The following is a 24,583-nucleotide window of genomic DNA, read 5'->3' on the forward strand; positions in this document are numbered from 1 at the left end:
CACTCCTCAGTATGGAGAACATCGACATCTTTGCAGTAGCAGAAATCTGGTTTAAGGCTCCTGAGAACACCCCAGCACTACTAGGCTATAACTCATACCATACCTTTCAGCCACAGAACCAGGACCAAAACACAAAAGGTGGGGGTGTCCCCATATTCATCAAGGATACCTACACCTCCAGGTTAGTGGTGCAGTACAATGCATCAGAGATCATTCATGTGCAACTAACAATGGGCAAAACTGCAATCCAAATTGTAGCTTGCTACAGATCACCCACCATGGCCCAGGACCCCCATTCTGCATTTCTGGAGACACTGGGAAATATGAATGTCCTACCAAACACCCTAATACTGGGTAATTTCAATTACCCAAACATAAACTGGGAGAACTACTCAAGTACTAACTCCCTTGCCCAACGTTTCCTAGAATTTATAAACTCAGACGCCCTGGATCAACTGGTCAACACCCCCACCAGAGGGAACAACATATTGGACCTGGTCATCACCAACATGGGCAACCGGTGTTCCACACTGGAGGTCAATCCCTTGCTGGTTAGATCAGACCATAGACTAATCACTCTGGATATCCACATTCTTCCCCCATCCCCAATCAAGGAAACCACCATGAAAAACTTTTCAAAAGCAAACTTCACATTACTTGAGGCCGAGGTGGAAAGGTTCACAGCCCCCATACTAAAGGACAAAGCTGTCCAAGCTGCTAAAACCTTTACAAAGGCACTCTATGAGCATCTGCAGGAATGCATGGATCGTGCTATCCCAAGTAAAACCAAGACTCACTCCACCAAGAAAAGGAAACCAGTCTGGTGGACCCCTGCCATATACAAGCTATACAACAGAAGGAGGAAACTAGTACAGAAAAGAGTAAAATCCCAAGAAGGAAAGACATCCCTGATCAGTATCAACAAGAAACTGCGATCCCTCATTAAATCATCCAAGGCTAGTTTTGAAAGAAAAATTGCCAGTGACTCCAAAGATAACCACAAAGCGTTCTTTAGTTATGTTAAGAACCTAAGTGGAAACTCTCAGATCTGCTCTGAGTTAGTGCAGAATGGCACAAAATACACTGAACCGACTGATATTGCCAACATTCTGGCAGACAGGTTTAGTGCAAACTTCACCCACCTCTCACCCCCTAAAGGGCCCATAACCATACCAGAAGAATGTAGGACCCAGTCAATCACCAACACACAGGTTAAAACAGCCCTATCCAAAGCCAAAAAAAACAGCTTCAATGAGACCAGATGGTGTCCCAGGCTGTGTCTTACAAGAGCTCCAAAATGAACTAACCCCTCACCTAGACACACTGTTCAAACTGAGCCTCTCTACAGGCTATGAACCCACAGAATGGCGCACAGCAACAGTTATCCCACTCCACAAAGGCAGAGCCACAATGGACCCTGGGAACTATCGCCCTATAAGCCTGACTAGGTGAGAGTCTCACAAGGAGTCTGTTGTGGCATACATCCTAACCCTCATGACAAGGCTCAGGGAACTTATGGGCTTGGCCCAGGAGGACCTGGCAGAAGCCCAACAACAGAAACAGGTGTGGTATGACAGGAATGTTCGAGCTAGAGAGTATGCTGTGGGTCAGCAGGTAATGGTTCTCATTCCTGTCAGACACAACAAGCTGCAAGCAGCTTGGGAGGGACCCTACAAGGTGGTAAGTAAGGTAGGTGATGTTAACTACATGGTGGAACTGCTACGCACATGACAGGGGCACAAATTGTACCATGTTAACATGATGAAATGTTACCCTGATAGGGAGGCCCTTGTGCTGACCATTTGCAGTGGATTGCAGGAGGAGTCTGAGGGAGATCTGTGGACTGATCACCTCAGTGAGGCTTGGGCTGTCACCTCAGTGGAAGGGGTAGGAATATCCCAGCAGCTATCTCCTACCCAGGTTCGAGAAATCTGAGCAGTGTTGCAGGAATTTGGGGACATGTTCACTGGGAAACCAGGGTGCACCCACCTGGTGCAGCACCAGGTGGATACAGGACTCCAAAGGCGTATAAGGTAGGCTCCTTATAGGGTGCCTGAGAGAGTCAAACAGACTCTGAGGGAGGAGGTACAGGAAATGTTGGAAGTAGGGGTGATGCAAGTGTCCAACAGTCTCTGAGCCTCCCCAGTAGTGCTGGTGCCAAAGAAGGATGGCAGCACCAGGTTCTGTGTGGACTACAGGAAATTAAATAGTTACACCAAGTCAGATGCTTACCCCATTCTTAGAACAGATGAGGCCCTTGAGCAGCTTGGTGGCACTAAGTAACTTACAACCATTGATCTTACCAAGGGTTACTAGCAGGTGCCCTTGACTCCCAGTGCTAGAGAGAAGTCAGCCTTTGTATCTCTTTTTGGCTTGTATGAGTTCACAAAGATGCCCTTTGGGATGAAGAATGCCCCAGCAACTTTCCAGAGGCTGGTGGATAATATCCTAGCAGGAGCAGGAAGGTTTGCCCTTACGTACCTAGATGATATTGCCATCTACAGCCATTCCTGGCCAGAGCACCTTCAGCATGTCATGGAGGTGCTGGGCAGACTACAGAGGGCAGGGTTGACCATTAAGCCAAGCAAATGTCAGGTGAGTATGGCAGAGGTCTCCTACCTAGGACGTAGAGTGGGGAGTGGTAAGATAAGGCCAGAACCTGCCAAAGTGGAAACCATTCAGGCATGGCCTGCACCTGTTACTAAAAAGCAGGTGAGGGCATTTTTAGGGACAGCAGGGTACTACAGAAAGTTCATCCCCAGTTATAGTACCATAGCTGCTCCCCTCACAAACCTGACAAGGAAGAACAGGCCATATAAGGTAGTCCAGACCCCAGCATGTGAGCAGGCATTCCAGAAGCTTAAAGAAGCTTTGGGAGGACCTCCTGTGTTAGCCAGTCAGATTACAGCAAATAATTTGTTGTGCAAGTGGATGCTTCAAACCATGGGGTGGGGCTGTACTTAGCCAGATTTCTTCAGAGGAGAAAGTGCACCCAGTGGTTTATCTCAGTCATAGGCTCCAAACCCAGAGAGGAATGCTATGCAGCAGTAGAAAAGGAATGTCTAGCCATAGTGTGGGCACTGCAGAAACTTCAGCCTTATCCGTATGGAAGACAATTCACTGTTATGACAGATCACAACCCTCTAACATGGTTAAACAGAGCCAGGCAGCAAAATGCCAAGTTGTTAAGATGGAGCCTGGGGTTGCAAGCATATGATATGTCAATGCAGCACTGCAGTGGGATTAGCAATGCCAATGCAGATGGGATCTCAAGACAGGGAATGGGGTGAGGTACACTCAGATAGACCTAACCCTCTCAAGCAGCGTTTCTCAAGGGTCACTTGAAAAACTAGCTTGAGTTCTCCGGGGGGGGGGGGGATGTGAAGACTGGTAGAGAAGGGTGAAGGCTGCCAGCCTAGCCAAATAGAATTTGATACATAATTCTGGCATTTGTAAATATAAATATAAAATATAGGCTTGTTTCTTAAATGAAAGAAAATACTAAAATGTTGAACTTCAAGATTGTAGCAACATTGACATCTGCTGTAAGGAAAACTAAGTCAAGCATTTCACACCTGTTCTTTAAAATTAAAATTATGTCTTATATGTTCTTTTCATCTCCGGAGCTCGGAGTCAGTTTGTCTGAGCTAGCACATAACATTCTATTGTTTTAACTTAAGGAATAATTACTATAGTGTACATGTGAAATGTCTTTTATTGTTGTAGCTTCCTGAGCAGGTGTTAGATTGTTAAATAATGTAGCCTGTTGCCTGGGAACTCCAGGCTAAGTGTCAAAGAAATGATGTAATGGGAACTAAATGAGAATGATGTAATCTCGGAAGGCCCAGCAGAAATGCATTTTGGTCTTGGACTATCCAACTCAGCACTGCTTTATGCTCTCTTAAGTAAGTTATCTTAGAAGTGTGTTTTCTTGTAGAAATAGCTAGGACTATAAAGATTAGACTACGTGTTTTTCTGTTATGTCACAGCTGTACTACTGAATTATTTTAAGTTTCTGTGTGATCTCTGAACTCTTGAGTAGCAGTGTGGTGTGGTGTAGTAGTATTGTCTTGTATTTTTAGTATTTATTATTAAATATTTTTAAAACCTTTTAACTGTGGCTGGTTTGTGTAGAGATAAGTTAAGTTCTAAAGTACATTGCTTATTTATAGAGTTTGTTATACAAAGCCATTCTAATAAGCCATAGGACTGTTTAGTCACACTTACTATTGGATAATAATATCGCACAGCAATAATTGAACACCCTTTTAAGGGCCTTTGGGTAGCTGATAATTATTAGCTGGTGGTGACAGGAATTACTACCGTATAGTCTGGGTATAGGGGCACAGCTGGAGTATCTGTGTCAGCCTTTCCCAGGAGTGTCTGTGAAGTTGTATAAATACTTATCTCAAAGTGTGTGTGTGTGTGTGTGTGTGTGTGTGTGTGTGTGTGTGTGTGTGTGTCAGCTACTTGGGCAGGGACACAAAGCACTGGTTTGACAGAGAGGGTACTGGAGGTTAGCTTGCCAGCTAGGCTGAGATCTGGACCCTATAGCTGTGCCAGTGGGGAGTCTTATTGGGGACCTTGAGAGCAGGGGAGCAACCAGCCCCAGACTGACTGTGATCTCTGTGTGCGCTTAAGGGAAATTGCATTTTACTGTGTGTATTTGTTATCCTTTCTCCTATATGACACGCCCCCTCTGTTGTTAGTGGTGAGAATTGAGGCTCCTTGATTGCTGGGCCAGGGCACGGGCATCACAATCCCATATAGACATGAATCAATGTATCAAAACATCCTACAACAATTATGTTTCTATTTCTGGATTTATAAAGTATAAAATAATACTCTTTGCAAATAAAACTAACTTTTTTATCACTGCACAAGTTATATGCTTCAATTTTGGAGCCCCTTATTTTCATTGCTACACACACACACACACAGACACACACACACACACACACACACACACACACACACACACACACACACACACACACACACACACACACACACACACACACACACACACAGACACACACACACGCACACAGTGGATAGAAAAAGTGTACACACCCCTATTAAAATGCCAGGTTTTTGTGATATAAAAAAATGAGACCACAATAAATCATTTCAAAATGTTTCCCACTTTTAATGTGACCTATAACCTGGACAATTCAATTGAAAAACAAACAATTCTGTTAGGCGAAAAAATATAAGAAATGTACAATATGTTGGTTGCATAAGTGTGCACACCTTTAAACTAATACTTTCTTGATGCCAAGGGCGCCCGCAGGCAGGTGCAAGGGGGTGCACTTGCACCCCCCTGGATATTTCTTAATTTAAGAAAATGATGGATTTAGGCAGGGATGCACACCGGCCCCTTTTAAGTTATACCTGATTTAAAAAAAAAAACATCTTCCCAAAGAACCCTATCACTAAACATGCCAAATATATCGAGGATGTGATTGGAGGTTTTGGTCAGATGATTTTTTTTTTATAATGGCCCTCCAGCTACATCTCCGTAATTTTAGGCGCTTTGGTGAGAAGAATGGTCACTGTGATATTGTAAAAGTTAACCCTTAGTCAGAAATTTAATTTTAAAATAGAAATACAGTGGGGCTAACAACTTTGAAACTGCTCCTCAGCAGTGGAGTAATCTGCATTGAGGTAATGCTAATTCTTGTATTTTATCGACTTACTTACAAAAAAAGCAGTGCATTTTTCTCCTGCAGAATACAGTTCTCTGTATTCTTTAATTGACCATGGAATGGATAATGATTTTCTTAGTTCTCACGTTAAATAATTTATATATTCATTTTGAATTCTATCCATTCACGTAGCTATCATAACGGCGCTTAACAGGCTGGACTGTTACTGTTATTTTGACTGGTAAAGTCAGGTGGTCATATTCTTGGCTCACGTTTAAATTATGGTTGTTTTCTTAGCCTGTCAGAAAAGAAAATGTGTATTTCTAGTGCTGTACTGATAACATTAAATGTTGATATTAACAGACATTTAGCGCACTGCTTCAAAACATAATTGTCTAAATGCTCTACGAAGAGCAAGTCTAAACATTTAGTATATAGCTTCAGAATTACTGCCTAGAGTCCCGACTATTCAAGCAGTCACACTTAAGTGTGATCCATTGTGTAAAAAAAAATGAGATTGTGCTGTTTGTATATACTTTGGTCATGTAAAGCCACCAGCATTTATTTCCACAGCAATCATTGAATCCACCAGAAAGTGAACAACACTTTTACTAAACTGTAGACTGTGTGATATTATTAATATAGCTAGTTCAACATAGATAATAGAGAATAATTATATCAAGGTTTAATGAAGAACAGAAAAAAAAATGACTTATTTTGTCCCAAAGCAAAACTGTGAGTTATTATAGAACAGGTCGCTTTTGCACAAACTATTACAGAAAGAACACGGCTGAAAGAAGCCTGTCGTCATTATACATGCTACAAATTTAGCTTAAAATGTGGTAGCACTGTAATTGATATTATCATCTTTAGTAAATTACAATTAGTTTATATTTTTAGTTTTTCATATGGTCATTATTCAAAAGTAAGTTAAAACGTATTATCAGTGTTGTGACTGATAACATTCATATGCTATCACTGAAATACAAGCATTTACAAAGGACCCTTAACATCCTGTTTTCAGGATGGGCCTTGCATCCAATGACCCTTATTCCATGACAAATTAAGGGAACAGGTTTGCAGAAGACTCTACAAAGTCTGTCGCTAGCAGTATTGTTTATGTTTACATCTCTCTCTGTTAAATAATACTAATGAAACATTTGCAATATTTAAATTCTGCATGGATCTTTAGTGGGGAAATGGAAATGCTCTACTCACATAATTACGCATACGCACCCTTTACTGTGTTTGGGGATATTATCCACCCCACCCAACCATAATTTGTGCAACTCAGTTATTCTTAGGCAGGACACAGGTGCGGCCAACTTTCCAAGCATCTATGGGTGCTTCTTTTCCTGCACAAAATGAAACTCCCAATGAAATCAGTGTGCTGAATATATATAAAAAATGAAAGTTATAACAAGCTGCCATAATGGAAAGTGAAGGTAATCAATCACAAGGTGCTTGATGTTTAGATGACCAAGAGGTTTGGGTGTATCTGTACTTGTGAAACGTTTTTTTTTTTTTTGGGGGGGGGGAGCGAGAGAATGGCTTGTCATGCAGATCAACAACTGTGATGACCATCAAAACAGTTTTAATACGTCATTCAATGGTGTTTAAATGCACTAATAAAACATAGTCATCCAACTCCGTGCAACTTTATCTGTACTTGTGAAACGTTTCTTTTTTTTTTTGGGGGGGGGGGAGCGAGAGAATGGCTTGTCATGCAGATCAACAACTGTGATGACCATCAAAACAGTTTTAATACGTCATTCAATGATGTTTAAATGCACTAATAAAACATAGTCATCCAACTCCGTGCAACTTTATTTTGTGCTCTTTCTATAAGAGCACAGGATAAAAGACCAAATAATGTAAAGTGTGTTACATTGCACTTCCGACAGTTCTCAGCCACCGAAATAACTCTGGTGGCTAAATTATCATAAAACAGTGTGGCTGTCAGAAGTACATTGCAAATGTGTATTTCTAGTGCCGTACTGATAACATTACATTTTGATATTAACAGGTGGATAATATATCCAGATATTAACTTTTAACAAGAGTTGGTGTCCTACCAAAGTAATGCAGCACAAAGTCATGCATTGCTCTTAATAATGTACAGTAATATAATAAAACATTCAAGTCATAGAAGCTCTTAATCACTTTGGGTAAAGAGCAGAATATATACAAGCAAGCACAAAGCTCTAATTAAACACATTTAACTGAGACCATAAGGTATAGTGAAACAGCATGGATGATAGCATACTCCACTTAATACTGTTTGCAGTGATGCTAAGTTTGACTTGGGTTGAAGTACCTATTGAGAGACTTCGTAACTGCAGTCAAAAACTGGCCACAGTGTCAATTAAATTATTTTTTATTTAGAGCCAAAATAGGTTACAAGACACACAGATCTGACTTTTCAACAGCACTGATCCATCCATGCATTCACAACCCTCTTTTTCCCCACTTGTGTGTACATGGCATCAGGATGTCAGTTCAGCAACAGCCCTGGTGCTCTTAGTAAAATGAAATGATGATTAAAAATATAATTGAAATATAAAAGAAAAATATATAATTGAAATAGAAATAGATGTAAGGAAAAGAGACAACACTTGAGAAATAATAATAAAAGATTAACTTATTTTACAAGGGTGATACGCACAGTAGCCAGTAACAAGTGATAGTGAATATGTATTTTCAATGGGTGGTGTTTGGGTTAAAGTTTCTAAATAATTCAAGAGTGTTGTTTGTGTACATACCTGTGTAGCTCCCCATAATGTGAAAGTTTTACTAACAGCTGCATCTAGAAAGCTCACGTCATGATTAATAATGCCATAATTAAAAGAGTATGGTGGTGCAGCGGTTAGTGTTGCCGCCTCACAGCAAGAGGTTCACCAGTTTGATCCTTGGCTGGAGTGCCCTCTGTGCGGAGTCTGCATGTCCTCCCTGTGGTCACATGGGTTTCCTCTGGGTGCTCCGGTTTCCTCCCACATCCCAAAGACATGCTGTAGGTGGATTGGACACATTAAATTGGCCCTAGGCGTGAGTGTGTGCACGTGTGTGCCTTCTGTGGAAGGTTGGGTGTCGGGCTAGCAACTTGACACTGTAAAACTCCACTGCCAATCATGAGCGGACGGTGATCCGCTGTGGCAACCCCTAACTGGGAAAAGCTGAAAGAAGAAGAATTGAGGAATTGACATGATTCTGTATTTACAACTGATATTACAACTGACAATTTGTATGGAGTTACATGTATTAGCATATCTAAATATGACTATAGAATCTTGTTTTATAAGACCCGTTGCTCCTACTACTACAACTATCTGGCTATCTTTCTTCCACATTGCTCTCATTTCTGCCTTCAAATCCTGATATTTTATGACTGTGTCTCTCTGTATGCAAGACACTGTAGTCACTGGGTATGGTGATTTCAATGATTAATGCTACTTTTGTCTTCTTTTCTTGGACCACTATATCCGGTTTTCTAGCAGTTATCTTTTGAACTGTTGGTAATGGGTGAAAATGTTCAAAACTATAAATTTAAAATACATTCTATCAAGTGGTGCTGTATTATACAAGGGATATAATTCAATTATTATATATTAGAATTGATTCACCTTCCTGATTGCATTAAAGAACTTTTGCATGGTCCTAAAATGTGTACAAGGGGTCAATGATTTGGAAACAGCCCAAAGGTAAACTTAAACTGCCAATGGGCAGATGCATTTTATTTGAATATGGTTTTCAGTGCTGTTTCAGTTAATGTGACTTTCAAAGGTAGATACGTTTTAATGACGTCTGTTTTCATTGTCAAATGTCTATCAGTAAAGTACAACAAAAAAACAGGCTTAAATAGTGGGAAGTATACTTGCTGTGTTCAGTTCAAGTCAGTCACAGAAGGTAACCAATCCACCAAAAAAAGCGCGAAGCTGTAAACTATAAACTGCTTTTTTGCTTTTTATCCAATAAACAAGAGTCAAAAAAAGAGTCAAAAATTCCCATAGACCTTCTCATCCCACTGGGCAATAAGCTTGGGGCAAACACAACCAGCAAATGTAAAAAAAAAAATCCAAGCGTCAAGTAGAAACCCGAGTATTATAATATAATAAAAACAGGGCTACGCGAGCGAATCTTCATCTTCGAATCTTCATCAGGCCACTAACAAACTAGCATCCCTTTATAGCAAAAAATAAGTAAAACTACTGATGTCACATCACATGTTGATCCTGTTTGAGACATACTGAAGTCAACTCTGATGTATATACATAATTAATAGACAAAACATCACTTTAGTACATCACTTTTACTACAAAAACATCTGATCTACTACATATAAACATATATAAAATATTAAAAAAAATTTTAAAAAATTTAAAAAATTTAAAATATGTTAAAATATTTAAAATATCATTTTGTACATTTTTTCTGAATAAACTTTTACCCTGCTTTAACACATTTAAAATTTTTTGATTTTAATTTTTTTTAAAATATTTATCCATATATTAATCTGCAGCAAACAAAAAAAAAGTAAATTCAAAATTACAAACTATTTTCCTATTTACTTATATGCTTACCTACTACTGCTGGTACTAGTAACAAAATAGACAAATGGTGCGGATTGTGCTGATGAACATATTAACAATATTAAATATATTTTAAAATTTTAATGTTAAATGACATTAAATCAACAAATTAAAGTGGAAATAATATTGAAAAATAAACAATATGTAAATATTTTTAATAATGTTAAATAATTAATATTTTGTTATATTTTATGTTATGAGTGTATGTTGTCAAATAAAAAAGTACACAAAAGTTACACTTACAAGTGAGTGAGATGTTCAATATTTATGTTATCTCAGTGATGAAGTCGTGGTTTTTGGCGGAATATAAAGTGTTATGTTTGTTTTTGATGATTTTATTGTGGGCTGTTAATATGCGTGGTTTCGTGCGGGCGGGCAACCATGTGCTGTTGGGTTCTATGCTGCCGTTGTGGTGGTGGCAGCCCGGCGCTATTTTATGCTACGTGAACTGAGACTTTGACTCGTGGATATTGGTTATAATTTATTATTTTTCTCTACATCAAAATAGTGAATTGTGTGACGATTTGACGACTGACAAACTTTTGTTAATTGCTGGTTATCTATTTGTTGGGGTTAGTTTTGTTTGAGCACTATTCTTTGTTTTTAAAATGTCTATCAGTGTTTGTGCTAAAAAATTGTAAATTAAATTGAAATATCTGTAATATTGTAGAAGTAAAGCATAAAACAGTATGCACATAGAGTTTTGAACCGTGTGTATGGCAACTAGGGAGAAATAGCCAAGTAATGGGACACTGAAATGGCTGCGTGGGGGGAGTGGGTGGGGCTCTGGGTTTGCACTCCCCCTGCAACAAATCCTGCAGGCTCCCTTGCTTGAAGCACATTTTGATTTAATTATAGTAGTCAGTCTTCTTGGTTTCACACCTGCCGTCAATTAAAGAGGCACTGATTAACCCCAAATAATGTTCAGCTGTCCTAGTAGGATTTTCCTGACATTTACTCAGTTGCCTGTTACAGCAAAAGCCATGGTTCGCAAAGAGCTTACAAAGCATCAAAGGGATTTCATTGTTGAAATGTATCAGTCAGGAGAAGGGTATAAAAAAATGTCCACAGCATTAGATATATCATGGAACACAGTGAAGACAGTCATCAAAAGTTGGAGCAAATATGGGAATACAGTGACATTGCAAAGAACTGGACGTCCCTCCAAAATTGATGAAAAGACAAGATGAACACTGGTCAGGGAGGCTGCCAAGAGACTTACAGCAACACTGAAGGAGCTAGTGGAATTTCTGGCAAGTACTGGTTGTGTACTACATGTGACAACAATCTCCCATATTTTCCATATGTCTCGGCTGTGGGGTAGGGTTGCAAAATGGAAGGCTTTTCTTACACAGAAAAACATTCAGGCCCTGCTAAAATTTGCAAATCAATACATCAAGTCTCCCAAAAGCATGTGGGAAAATGTGTTATGGTCATATAAGGCCAAGGCTGAACTTTTTGGCCACAATTCCAAAAGGTACGTTTGGCAAAAAACAACACTTTGCAACACTAAAAGAACACCATCCCCATGGTGAAGCATGGTGGTGGCAGTATCATGCTTTGGGGTTGCTTTTCTTCAGCTGGAACTGGGGCTTTAGTCAAGGTGGAGGGAGTTATGAACATTTCCAAATACCAGTCACTTTTGGCCCAAAACCTTCAGGCATCTGATAGAAAGTTGAAGATGAAGAGGAATTTCACCTTTCAGCATGACAATGACCCCAAGCATACATCCAATCAACAAAAGAATGGCTTCACCAGAAGAAAATAAAATTTTTGGAATGGCCCAGACCTAAATCCAATAGAAAATCTGTGGGGTGACCTGAAGAGGGCTGTGCACAACAAATGCCCTCGCAATCAGTCAGATTTGGAGTGCTTTTGCAAGGACGAGTGGGCAAATAATGCCAAGTCAAGATATGCTGATAGACTCCTACCTAAGAAGACTGAATGCTGTAATTAAATCAATAGGTGTTTCAAGAAAGTATTAGTTTAAGGATGTGCACACTGGTGCAGCCAGCTTATTCTACATTTTTTATTTTTTATATTTTTTCCCCTACCAGATTTGTTTGTTTTTCAATTGAATTGTACAGTTTATAGGTCATATTAAAGGTGGGAAAAGCCTTGAAATGATTTATTGTGGTCCCATTTTTTATATCACAAAAACCTGGCATTTTGACAGGGGTGTGTACACTTTTTTATATCCACTATGCGTGTGTGTGTGTGTGTGTGTGTGTGTGTGTGTGTGTGTAGATATATATATATATATATATATATATATATATATATATATATATATATATATGGTTCCCGTTCAGAAGCCTGAAACACTATAAGCCTGAAAATCAAAATCCTGAAACCAAAAGCCAGAAAATTCAGAATCCTGAAAACTCACAATCCTGAAAGCCCAAAATCCTGAAACTCAAAATCCTGAAAACACAAAATAGACATACTGATGTCATTGTGGCTTTGCTATTGTTAGCCCTGTGGTGTTAGGTCATGCATTGGGTTCAGGTAAGTGTGCAGTTGGTTTTATGTTAGGGTTAGGGGCAGTTTAAGTGAGTTAGGGTTAGGGCGCAGGTTAGGCATGTATGCAATAGTGACAGAAATTAGGGTTAGGGGCGGTTTAAGTGAGTTAGGGTTAGAGCGCGGGTCAGGTGAGTGTGCGATAGTGACGGACCTTAGGGTTAGGGTTAGGGTCAAGGTCAGTTGGTAGATATTAGTGTCTTTGTATTGGCATATTAGCATTATTTGTGTTTTCAGGATTTTGAGTTTCAGGATTTTGGGCTTTCAGGATTTTGAGTTTTCAGGATTTTGAGTTTTCAGGATTCTGAATTTTCAGGCTTTTGGTTTCAGGATTTTGATTTTCAGGCTTATAGTGTTTCAGGCTTCTGAATGGGAACTATATATATATATATATATATATATATATATATATATATATATATAAAATATCACAGTCTAGCATTAGTAATGACATTTAAGGCTCCATATTTATCTTTAATAATGTTAGGCCAATTTTATTTTAGCAAATATGCAACTGAACTCAAGTACAAATTAAATTAATCTATATCACTGACTTAGTCACAGCACATCCAAACCTAATCTTATCAGCATATTTAGCCATTCATATAGAAGATTTAAGCATCAAAGCAAACATGTTAAGCAGAATGGGTTCTAAAATAAAACCTTGTGGAATTCTACACCTGTACAAAATTAGAATTATAAATATTAAATTGATTCTATGGGATCTCCAATCAATGATGTTGTGAAGATTGGGGAAAGATGGGTGAAGGCTGCCAGCCTAGTCAAAAAGAATTTGATACATAATTTTATAATTTGTGTAAATAAATGTAAAATACAGGCTTGTGTTCTTAAATGAAAGAAAACAATGTAAAATGTGAACTTCAAGATTGTTGCAACATTGCCATCTGCTGTAAGGAAAATCAAGCCATGCATTTCAAATGTTCTTTGAAGTTGCTTTTATCTAAAAAAATGGTGCCGAAGTGGCTAGCTGAACACATTCTTTCTATGATCTTAACTTAAGGAAGAATTGTTAGAGTGTACATATGAAATGTCTTTTATTGTTGTAGTTTCCTGAGCAGGTGTTAGATTGCTAAATGATGCAGTTTGTGGCCTGGGAACTCCAAACTAAGTGTCAAAATGATGTAATTTGGGAGGGTCTTAGCAGAGCTGTTTGTTAGTGTTCTAAAAACTATTGTTCATTGAGAGACTGAAAGCATTTGCCTTGGACCATCAACCCCAGCCCTGCTTATGCTCTTTATGTATGTAAGTAAGATTATAGCACTGTGTTTTCTCTTAAGAATAGCTAAAGATTAGAACGTTAGATTGTGTTTTTCTTTGACATCAGACCTGTCCTATTGTATTATTTTAAGGTTCTGTGTGATCTCTGAACTCTTAGATATCTCTGTGGTGTAGTAGTATTGTCTTGTGTTTTATGTATTTATTACTGAATATTTTAAAAACCTTTACCTGTGGCTAGTTTTTGTAGAGATAGTAGGTTCCAGAGTACATTGCATATTTATAGAGTTTACTGTGATAGGCCACTTTAATAAGCCTTAAACTGAATAGTCACGTTACTAATTGGATAATAATATTGCACAGTAATCACTGGACACCCTTTTAAGGGGCTTTGGGTAGCTGATCATATTAGCTGGTGGTGGCAGAAATTACTACCATATAGTCTGGGTAAAGGGGCACAGCTGGAGAATCTGTGTCAGCCTTTCCCAGGAGTGTCTGTGAAGTTGTATAAATACTTATCTCAAAGTGTGTGTGGTGTGTCGTCAGCTACCTGGGCAGGGACACGAAGAACTGGTGGGACAGAGAGGGTACTGAAGGTCAGCTTGCCAGCTAGGCTGAGATCTGGACCCTATAGCTGTGCCAGTGGGGAGTCTTATTGTAGACCTGGAGAGCAAGGGAGCAACTAGCCCCAGACTGATTGTGATCTCTGTGTGCACTTAAGGGAAATTGTACTTTACTGTGTGTATTAGTTATCCTTTCCTCTTCTAGAAGACAACATCCCTGGTGTTAGTGGTGAGGATTGAGGCTCCTTGATTGCTGGGCCAGGGCACGGTCATCACAGATATAAGGGTAAATCAGCTACATACACATGTTGTCTGTCATAACATGGTGTAAAATGCTGTCAAAAGCATTGGACAGGTCTAAATAATCCACAACTACAGACACTCAAGTTTGTAAAAGTTGATCTGTTATGTGTAAACCCATGTTGAGAAGTATCTAATAAGCTACCCTTTAAATCATAGGTTAGTACTAGGCTAACTGCCTTAGTCAGGCCATTTTAAACCTAGCCAATTACCCCATGTGAGAATCAAACCTTGCACCTTTGGTTTATGAGTCAAATACCTTAATCATTACACCAATCCTCCTTCAGTACTGATATTTTTTGAAACTCTTGTCAACCAATGAAGTCAAACCAATTGGCCTAAAATTAGAGATTTTATCCTCTCATTTCTCTTTATGGGTTGGTATCACCCAGACTAGCCTTGCTCTTCCTTTTCTTGTCTCCCTACCCTCCCCTCTCTCCTGTCTTTATCCAATAACCCAGTTGATGTCTCCTTGCCCCTCAACTATACATTAAGATAGTGAACTGACCCACTGACTAGTTATCTCTGAGTGTTTCTCCACTCTTTCATAGGTGTAAATTCTGCCTGTCTTTCATAAAGTAACTCTTTTATTTAGCCCTAGGAAGATATTTAAATCCATAAATTCAACCTATACTAACTCTGATACCTTTCCTATCTTTCCTTCTCTTCCTTTCTTACTTTATCCTCAGTCTATTCATTATGCTTTCTAATTATATTACTTTATAAAAAGTACTATGCTTTGCCCATGACATAATATGTAGGATCTTATATCTCACTTTGTGTAAGACTATTGTGTTATTAATCTCCCAATTTCCTCAAAAAAAACATTATTAAAAAAACAAAACAAAAAAAACATTTTTTTTTACTTGACTTCCTTCTTACTATTTTAGCTGTAATTACTTTTATGATTACTTTTTATTAAACTATGTATTAATACTTGGAGCTTTTCTCCCCGGGCCTCTACTGAAAATGGACATATATCCAGCTAGACTAGCCCAGTCAACAAATGTAAAATAAATAAAATAAAATAAGTAACATCAGCACACTTTCAACTTGGAGGAACATCACCGTATAACAAATATTTTTTGAAAAATGATGGAATGGTTGCAGAAATGTATATAAAATAGGTGACCCAGAAACATTCTGGTAAATTATCAGGACCTAGACCTCTACCATATCTTATTCAGCCCAAAGATTTGCTCACTGTGTTCACATTAAAAGTTAAGACCCTCCTGAGCATCTCCTGTATGATGTCCAAGTCGTAATCAACATTTCTGATTGCAGCAGTTGCTAGAAAATGATTACATCAGCCAATCTTAAACCTGCATATAGTACGACATTATCAACAACAATAATACCTACACATTTTATTTTTCCTTTGGCCTGATTAACTGAAGAATAGAATTTCTTCACAGAAACATTAGACAAAAGATTACTGTCATGCGTGCATTCTGCAACTCTTAAAGATGACTTCAGTCTTCTTATAGCTATATTATAAACTCTTCTTGCAACAATGCCCCTATACTTTTCTTATATTCTAAATTTTGTCCTTTTCTTTTTCAAAAATTTAGAATGTGTTATGTCCCAATAAGGTGAATAGAATTTCTGAAGTCTTCGTGTAATATATTTTCAGAACTTATTAAGATGTTCATAGCACAAATGCTTGAAAATATCACAAATATTGGTAATATCATCAGGATTTGCCATTGATAATTCAAGAAGTAACTTGTTGAATTATACCTACATCAAAAATTTTAAAGATTTTAATATCAAAACAATGACATAACATTATAAATATAATTACATAGCTAAAAGAACAACAAGAAAACAATTTGGCCTGGTTGTTTAAATATGAACTCATCACAACAGTAAATTCAAACGTGATGTGATCTGAACTGGACACAACTGTTTTATATTAATTATCTTATTTGAAATATTAGTAAATAAAATTGAGCTGTTCACCCTTGTTGAAAAATTAATGATCTGTATGAAATTGATCAAAAATAAAAAAATCTTCTAAGGCATGCATTTAACCTTATTGCCACTGCACCAGCATTTGCTATAGCCAAAAAAAAAATTCTGCCTGCTTCTAACCTTATACAAAGTTAACATCAAGTATTTTGCAGTGCTTTTGAAGCACCTGAAAAGTATAGTCATTTTGCTGAGCAGACTTACAAGCCTGAACCACTGTGCATGTTGAGAAAAGTCACACATTACATTATCCTATAGCAATTACAGCATGTCATTTCTGTGTTTGATCCCATGAATACTAACCACATCATTTTCTACATTGTGTTACTTTCCATAGATACTCCTAATGATTTTGGTATATGTAATAGTTCATCTTAGAACAATTCTCTAATCTTATCATTCACAGATGTCAACTTTATGTCTAACCAATATGATTTAATGTTTCTATGTGGTGACATATCTTTAAGGCATTCAACAAGTACTGTCAAATCTTTTTAGAACCCATCCCTTTAAGTGTTTCCCACTGTGCAGCACACTTGACAAAATAGCCTATAACATAAATAAAGGTTTAGGGCATATGATATATGAAGAATATCCCCTTAGCCATCAATATTAACCATATATCCTTTCATGGTAAAAAGAACAGTTGCGTAAAAATCTTACTATAACCATAGATGCTCTTCTCTTCTATGTTGCAGTTTACATGAGGGATGACTGCTGTAAGGGGTCCCGACATCTGGCCACTAAGCAAGAGCCCTTTACCACTGCAGGGTATGTGGGACATAGCACATAGGCCTACAGACAACGTAGGCCATAAAAGTGACTTCTGCATGTACCATCATCGGAACAGAATGCCCCAGTAGGAACACCAGCTAAAGGAAAAAAGGTGGCAAACATACATCCACAGAAAAAACATGAACTAGGGCAAAAGTGGGAGGGACAGAATACTGCAATATATTAAGCAAGGATATGTATGGTTATGGTAAGATTTTACACAACTATTCTATGTCCTTCTATTCATATGTTTCAGTATTCTTTACATGAGGAAGAGTACCATAGCTCATGAAGAAGAGAGGAAGGAGAATGTAGAAAGCCATGAAGAATAGGTCTTGCAAAGTCCACTCTGGATCTGGAGATACCATCCAACTTGTAATGTTTAGTGAAGGTGTGAACAGAAGCTAAGTGGCTGCTTCCAAAACAGAAATAGCATCCAAACCTTTGAAAAAGGCACCAGAAGAGGCAACAGCTCTAGCAGAATGAGCTTTAACAGGGGAAAAGAAATACTTACCATGGAAAGCATAACAAAATGAAATGGCCTTGGAAATCCAAGTAGAAGCAGTCTGCTTGGAAACAGGCCTTCCCAGAGCCCTGAGATGAAAAGACACAAAAAACTGATCAGATTTCCTGATAGTCTTAGTTTTATCTAAATAAAATCTGAGTTGTTTATGCATATCCAAGGTATGTAGGACCCTCTCACTAGGGGACTGTGGAGAGGGGGGAAAGGTGAGCAAATTAATAGACTGATTAAGCGACAACTCTTTTACAACCATTGGCATAAATGAAGGATTGGTATGCAAAGAAGCCCTATCCTTATGAAAAACTAGAAAGGGTGGAAAGGACATCAAAGCCTGAAGCTCAGACGCCCTTCCAGGAGAGGTGGTGGCGAGTAATATCAATCTTCATGGTACAATGTTGCAGAGAAGCTGTAGTTGCAGGTTCAAAAGGAGCCACGGTGAGTTTTTCCAGAACATAATTTAGATCCCAAAGAGGGGGAACAGGTTTTCTGGGAGGCTTTATGTAAAGGATGCCTCTTAATAAACTCAATGAAGGAGTCAAAGGCAGACAAGCAGAAATGGCTGTTAAATGAACTTTAACAGAAGAATAACACAAGCCTTCAGCAGTTCGTAGAAGTAGGATAGAACTTAGTGATAGTGGATGACTAGGATTTTCTGGTACTGGGTTTCCTGGCCTCCTGCAGACTCCTAAGCATGTCCTCAGAAAGGAGGTGTCTGAAAGGAATAAAAAATGTATCCCCCACAATGTCAGATGTAGAGTTGACAGATGTGGGTGTATGAGAGATCCCTTGCCTTGTGTGATCCACCCTGTGTGGTAACTTCTGATGACTACCCTTGGCTAAATGCAGAAGAAGAGGGAAACAAGGCTGTCCTGGCCAAAAGGGGGTCACCAGTAAGATTTTTGGTTTGTCTTGCTGAATCTTCAGTAAGAAACATTCCCTTCCAAGAAATTGAGAGGGTGTCCACCTTCCAGACCAGAGGAACTGGGACACTGTCACAAAATTGTGGAAGTTGTCTGTTCAAAGGGGAGGCAAAGAGATTGACTTGAGGTGTACCTCACCAGTGCAGAATGTCCAGAAACACATCCCTGTGAAGCATCCATTTGTGGGATTGAATCATGGACCTGTTGACTGTGTCTGCCACTACATTCTGATTGGCGAAAATATAGACTGCCTGTAGAGTGACCTGGCACTGATCTGCCAGCTCCCATGCTATGACAGCTAGCCTCCACAGAAGATATGATTTCAATCCTCCCATTTGTTTACATACCAAAGTACTGTGGTGGTGTCTATAAACAGTCTTAGGGGTTCTGGATGCAAAACAGTTTGGAAAGCCTGAAGAGCCAGCAGAACAGCTTACAATTTTTTATGTTGATGTGTTCTTGCCTTTGAGAAGGGGATTGAAGGCCTTGAACTTTTACATTTGCAAAGGTTACCCCCAACCCATGTCTGAGGAGTCTGTGAACAGGACTTGAGTAGGAAGAGGGAGATGCAAATGAAAGCCTGGGTTTACTGAAAAATGCTTAATCCACCAATGTAGCTCTCTTTAGACAAGGAAGAAGTGGAAGGACAAACTCCAAAGAGTGCAGATGCAGTCTCCAAACTGACTTTAGGAACCACTGAAATTTCCTCATGTGCAGTTTGGTCAGAGGCAAAATGGGGATAGTGGATGCCATAAATCCCAGCAGTTTCAGAAGCCCCCTGGCTGTCACAGAGTGTAAAGGGAGAAGATTTTTGAAATATTCAACAAGAAACAGAACTTTTTGAGAAGGTAGGGAAGCTAAAATTAAATCTGTCTGAATCCTGCACCCCAGGAAGACATGGTCTTGGGAATGGGGTGAGGAAGGGCTTTTTAAAATTTATTGTGAAACCCAGTCTCTGCAGAAGGGAAAGACAAGTAAAAGATGTTACAAAGTCTCGAAGTGATGCCTGGAGCTGCAGATCATCCAGATAAGGGAAGACCTGTATATCCTGAATTCTGCACAAAGCAATGAGAGGAGCCAAGCATTTTGTAAAGTGCCATAGAGAGACTAAAGGAAAACGCACAGAACTGTAAATGTGAGGAGGCAACAGAAAAACACAGAAATTTCCTGTAGAGGGAATGAATGTGAATATGAAGATAGGCATCCTTGATGTCCAGGGAGGCCAGAAAAGCCTGTAGAAGGATGAGAGGAAATAGTCTATAGTGAGAGCATGTGAAAGATATGAACCTTTAGGAAGGTGTTGAGGTGAGGAAAGTCCAGAATGGGTTTCCAAGGCCCATCTTTCCCCCAAGTACAAGAAACATACTGAAATAAAAACCTCTCCCCCTTTGGGACAGTGGAACTTCTTGAATAGTTCCCTGGGATTTCAACTCCTGAAGCAACTGTGGAAAAAACTGAAGTTGTTGTGGTGGCTGAGGAGTTCCCATGAAGAAAGGTAAGAGTTTTCCAGACCATGAAGTACCCTTTGTGTATAATGGAAAGGACCCAAGAATCTTGAGATCTGATATTGTAAATCCTTGTTCATTCCTTACGTATGGGTATCGGTTCCGACCTCTGAACCAAGCCGGCCATTTTCCAAGCTCGTGTCAGCTACAAACTCTCGAGCTAAACTCTTACCCACAATTCCCCTCTCCCTGTTACCTCAGATTTTGTTGCCGCATTGCCATTCGGTCGTGTCAAGCTGCTTCTCTTGAGCTAAGTACAGTTATTTGTTGTTTATTAGTCATTTATATTACTTTTTTGTCAGAAAAGTTTCTATTTCATTGTCTCTTATCCTATAGCACACCGACCGTTCAGTCGGTGCAGACTTTGATCACGTCGGCTCCGACAACTTACTCGGAACCGATGCCTTTACTGTTGACTCCAGTTTTGTCGGTTCCAGCTCCGGCACCGACAACCACTTCGGCACTGATCCCTGTGTTGGTGCAGAACATGACCTCGGCACCGATGACTTCTTCGGTGCAGACACCCGTAATCCAGTCTCTCTCAGCACCATTGTTTTCTGTGCGGACAGGTGAGATGGGCACAGAATTTGCCTCTTCTGTGGACAGGCCTGTTTCTCCCTCAGTCTTTTTGAGGTCCACTAGAAGCCTTTCTGAACATGATGTGTTGCATCTTGTGGATCAGGTGCTCCTGGCCAGAGGTATCCCACCCCCAGGAACTATCCTTCCTTGGGAGGTGATCACCCATCTCCAAAGACCACTTCTTATTCTCCTCCTTCATTGCCTTTGAAGTCCATGGATATAGCACAGTCTTCCCCTTCTGCAGTTCCCTTTATGGATCTCACTAAGGAACCGCAGTTGCCTTCATGGCAGGAAAGTTTTGCTATGACCCAGGATGTCAGTTGTGACATGCATAGTTTGCTGCACCACAGCCATCCGGGGACTCCGGGTGGGCAGGCTGAGCCACTTAGAGGAGGGGTGACCCCTGTCCTGGACATTCACTCCTCTTCAGGTGGACCAACCTTCCAACTGATGGAGAAGGCTTTCACCGTTGCTGGTGATACTGGACTGTCTATCCCTTAGCCCTCCTCTGGTACACTGGGTTCACAAGTCGCACCGAGCGGACCCTGGGTGCAAGGGCCTCAGGACATATTCCCACAGGAAACCCCTTTTCCGCTGTCTTCCCCAGATTCTCCCACTGAGGAAGTCCACCAGAAAAGTTAGTGTAAGAGGAAGCACATGGACTCCACAGAGGAGTCCCTCACTGAAGACACAGATTTTGATGAGGGGGAAGGATCCCCTCGGTCACTCTCTGAGGTATCCTTTGGTGATATCCTCGAAATCCTGAAACAGAGAGGTGACTGGCAGTCCTCTAATCTGACCTCTGAGGAATCTGTGTTCCTGCAGGCCTTTCGTGCCCGGCCCCCTACCTCCTGGGTTACTCCACCTGCCAATGAACTTGTCCGGCTTATCGTGCAGCATGCTTGGAAGGCTCCTGACACCATCAAAGCTATTTCCCGGTGGCCAGATAAGATTTTGTCCCCTCCTGTCACGGATCCCCATTGGACTAGAGGTCTTCCTGTGGATACTTTGGTGGTGGCAGCTGCAACAAAAAAGGATCTGGCAGAAGAAGAAAGCCAGACTGTCCATCCGCCTAACAGAGAGTCCTGGGCCCTGCACAGGATAGGAAAGTGCACCTTTGCATCAGCGACCTTTACTATCAGGTCCCTGAATTATATGGCAAACTTTACCAGGCTTCAACGGGATCAGAGTGGCCTCTCAGCTGACCACCATTGTGTCAATATCTAACTCCTCTATGCGACTGATATCTCATGCATCAGAAGGAGCAGCTACAGCAGCGGGTTCAGCGGTGGTCTTGAGATGACAAACCTGGATGCTCTTGTGCAATTTTGTGGAACCCTTTAAGGCTTCCTTTCTTAACGCTCCCATTGAGGCCTCTTCGTTGTTTGGACCCAAAGTTAAAAGCACACTGGCCAGATGTGAACAGGACAGTAAGACCCATTCTGCCGTAGGTGTCCGTTATTCTTCCCATCAATGTGCTTTCTCCTGAAACCAAAAGAGTGGGAAGATATGGTTCAAGAAATCTGAGTCCTTTTCGTGACACACAGGCTGAGTTCTCCCCTAGAGGCAGAGGGGGAAACTCACAGGGAAGACGCTCCTTTCAGGGCAGAGGAAGTCTGCGTAACCAGGGTTTCAGGGATTCTTACCTGGCCAATCCTACCAGCACTCCCGAAGAGCGGCCCAACTCTTTTCCTCTGGAGGTGGTTGGGGGACATTTCTCCTTGTACCCTTCTGCCTGGCTAACCATCACCACCGATTCTTGGGTACAAAGGATTATAACCAGAGGTTATCATATCCTCTTCAATCTTTGTCCTGTCCCTTCAAAGAACCTTCCCGACGTTCCACCCAGTCAAAGGAAAGAAGCAGCACTAGAGATAAAAAAGCTGCTAAGAAAGAGAGTCATCCAAATAGTCCCTCCAGACCAGATAGGATCGGGATTCTACTCAAGACTATTTTTGGTGCCAAAGAAAACTGGGGACTAGAGACCAATTTTGGATCTTAGTGTATTGAATAAGTTTGTGATAGTACATGGTCACAATACAGTCTATCCTCCCGCTTCTGGAAAAAGGCGACTGGGTGTGCTCAATAGATCTTCAAGATGCGTACTACCACATAAAAGTGGACAGGCCATCAAGAAGTTTTCTGCACTTCCGTGCGGGAGCCAGTCACTACCAGTTCAAAGTACTGCCCTTCGGACTCTCTACAGCCCCCAGAGTGTTCACAAAGTGCATGGCAGTTGTCACAGCTCACTTGCGACTTCAAGGATTCCAAGTGTTTCAGCATCCTCTTTCAGCCATGATTCGAGTAATCCACAGGTGCAAACAGGATTTAAATTGGTGGATGATACACAATCTGTCACAATGGTCTCGCCCCTTTTCCCCCAGCAACCCAAGGCCACAGTGACCACGGACGCCTCCTTGATGGGGTGGGGTGGGGGGGCTATGTCAGGGACAGACAGTCCAAGGCACTTAGTCCGAAATGGAGGCCCATCTGCTTATAAATGTTCTAGAGCTGAGGGCGGTGATTCTGGCATTGCAAGCATTCCATCCCCTGCTGCCGTCTGGGACAATTGCAATTCAATCAGACAACATGGCGGTGGTCTGGTACATCAACAAGCAAGGTGGAACCAAATCTTACCCCCTTTGTCGAGAAGCCATGGGGGTATGGCAATGGGCGATGGCTACCAACCATTTTCTTCTAGCAACGCACATTCCCGGGAGTTCCAACATGATAGCAGACAGACTCTGCAGGTGCATTCTTCAACCTCACGAGTGGTCTCTGAATCACTTGATAGAGGCGGAGATCTTTCACTGTTGGGGCCATCCTTGCTGCGACCTCTTTGCATCCCCGACCAACTACAAGTGCAAAAACTACTTCACCCTGATTCCCCCTCCGGGACAGTCACCCAGGGATGCTCTAGTCCACGATTGGCACTCGGGTCTTCTTTACGCATTCCCACCTTTCCCCTCATTCCCCAGTTTCTGAAGAAAGCCAGTCAGTTGAAGAGCAAGGTGATCCTCATAGCACCATATTGGCCTTGACAGATTTGGTGCTCCTTCCTTTGGCCTCACTTACTAGATCGACCATGGAGTCTCCATCCAATCCCGGAGATGATCTCACATCCACAGAACCTGATTCATCCCAACTTGAACAGCTTGAAGCTCACGGCTTGGCTACTCCAATTCCCTTGATTGCCAGGCAGAATGATCTTTCTTTACCAGTATGTGACATTCTCATTGCATCTTATAAGTCTTCCATTAGAATTACTTATCTGAGCAAGTGGAAAAGATTTACCTGTTGGCTAAAAGATAAACAAGTAGATCCCTTCTCAGCACCAGTGTCAATAATACTAGATGATCTGGCCGACCTTTTCCAATCGGGTCTATCAGCCTCTACCATTAGAGTTCATTTGGCTGCAGTTTCTAATTTTCATGAGGGTGTCCCAAGATTCCTCTCTT

This window comes from Protopterus annectens, chromosome 2.part0 (genome assembly GCF_019279795.1).
Source record: "Protopterus annectens isolate FY-2018-M chromosome 2.part0, PAN1.0, whole genome shotgun sequence".
Classification (NCBI taxonomy): Eukaryota; Metazoa; Chordata; order Ceratodontiformes; family Protopteridae; genus Protopterus; species Protopterus annectens.